The following is a 2,150-nucleotide window of genomic DNA, read 5'->3' as shown; positions in this document are numbered from 1 at the left end:
TGCCCCATGTGCAGTGTTGGCGCCCAGTCTGGATTTGTTACATCCAATTCATATGCTGGTTTGCCTGCAATAATGCCAAATCACAAGCTACTCAGTCGACATGACGTGGTTCTGCAGCATCACACATTAGCATGTTTTATATGGGCTCAAAATGTGGTCATAAATATTTTGTACTTGTAAATCAGGATTTGTATGTGTAAAAAAAATTTGTGTGTGTAAAAAAGATTTGTCTGTGTAAAAAAAATTTGTGTGTGTAAAAAAGATTTGTATGTGTAAAAACAAAGTGTGTGTGCGTAAAAAAGGGGGGGGGGCAGTGTTTTGGAAATGACAGTCTTCATTACAAAGCTTTCTTCGTTATGGAACATGATGAAAAGAGAGCCCATTATCCAGCTTCTTGCCTTCACGATCGTGTGATCTAACATTGCAACCGACAACACAACACGTACAAACCATAGCTGAAGTTGTATCCTTTGTCTGGCCTACTGTCATGGCGGAAGGGGGTGAGGTCCACCTCCCGTGACATCACGCTCCAAAGCCCTATACAGGAACATCTGTGTTATAGACTTTATTAGAAAGGAAAATTTTAAGCCTATTCTTAAAAGTAGAGAGAGGCTTGAAAGCTGAGAGAGAAGATCCCTAATGGGGTAATATGGAAAATTTGAGGTCAAGACATTCTTGCAGTTTAACTAATTGGTGTGTGTTATCTGGCTTCATGGACTAGCTTCTGACTGAAGATAAGGCAAAACACATTGTTAACTGGTGTAGCTTCTACATGGAGCTATTTGCTACTATTACTAAATGCTCTATATTAGTTTCATTATTTTCTCAGTTAAACTTTTACTTAATGTTCAAATTTAACTTAAAGTGTTATTTGGAAATTTGTATTTCACACTGGTGTAGTTACATGCAGTAGTAACATTTTGGCTGTCACCTAGCAAAGTAAAACATGACAAATATAACTCCTCAGTTTGACCCATAGAAACAGCAAACATTAAGCTAGGCAAATCATCTCCATGGAAACATTCCTCTTCATTGGTACAGCAACAGATAAAGCTTTTATATTTGATATGTAGCTCACAAGAGGAGAGGTGGCACATTATAAAAAGAAAATAATGACATAGTAAGGCTTTTTTGATCAAGGAAATTGAAATTAATGAGGCTACAAATTATTTTACTATATATAACCCCCTCCCCCCCACACACACCAGAAGATAATGAGTCCTTTTGCTAAAAATGCTTCTGTAAATTCATGACACAGCCATGATATTAAATGAGTGGGTAAAAATTTTGCTAACAGATGTACCCTCTTGCACAGCACCATGGTGAGATTTGTATTTTGTGCTTTCACATAATTACATGTGAACAAACAATTGTGTAATGAAGGGCTTCACTTCAGAGACTAAAGAACCCTCAGATCATCATAATGAAGCAACATACATACACTGAGAAAAATGGTTGTGCAAAGCAGTATATTCTGATTTCCTCAAGCATGTAAAGTTATTTAAAAAAGAAAGTACAAGTTAGTTTTATTTCAATTATATTTGCATGTTCGAAATAAAATTCTATCTATCCCTTTAAAGGGAACCCTGGCTATTAAGACATGTTTGCGCTTAAATATGTACTGTAATTTCAATAACTATATGTGGTATTAAAATACACCAAATGTTTTCCTTTTAAGCACATTTTATATAAAACCGATTTACCAGTAGGTCGTCATTGTTATTAACTTCTCAATGCACTCTGGGTAGTGACATCATACGGTTGCACTGCATCCAGTTCACAGTTAGCAGCGCACTGGAAATGGCTTCTGTTCAACCTTTCCAGTTTGAACCAGAGCTGGAAAGAGAGAATGAAAATAGTCAACCAGCACTTTGTTTAGATGAAGATGAAACCAATCCGTCACACGAGAATGAGAGAGTCAGGGAAAACTACTGGTGTCTATGCGGCTACTGCTTGCCAGAGGTGGGACCAAGTCATTGTTTTGCAAGTCTCAAGTAAGTCTCAAGTCTTTATCCTCAAGTCACAAGTCAAGTCTCAAGTAATGTCAGGCAAGTCAGGGTCGAGTCTCAAGTCACTGGTGTAAAAGTCCGAGTAAAGTCACAAGTCTGAAACTTTGAATTTCAAGTCCTTTCGAGTCTTTAAAAAAAATG

Source organism: Pundamilia nyererei, unplaced genomic scaffold (genome assembly GCF_000239375.1).
Source record: "Pundamilia nyererei isolate P.nyererei 1_Seehausen unplaced genomic scaffold, PunNye1.0 scaffold00082, whole genome shotgun sequence".
NCBI classification, from domain to species: domain Eukaryota; kingdom Metazoa; phylum Chordata; class Actinopteri; order Cichliformes; family Cichlidae; genus Pundamilia; species Pundamilia nyererei.
The sequence above is the reverse complement of the archived record's forward strand: the minus strand, read 5'-3'. Positions refer to the sequence as shown.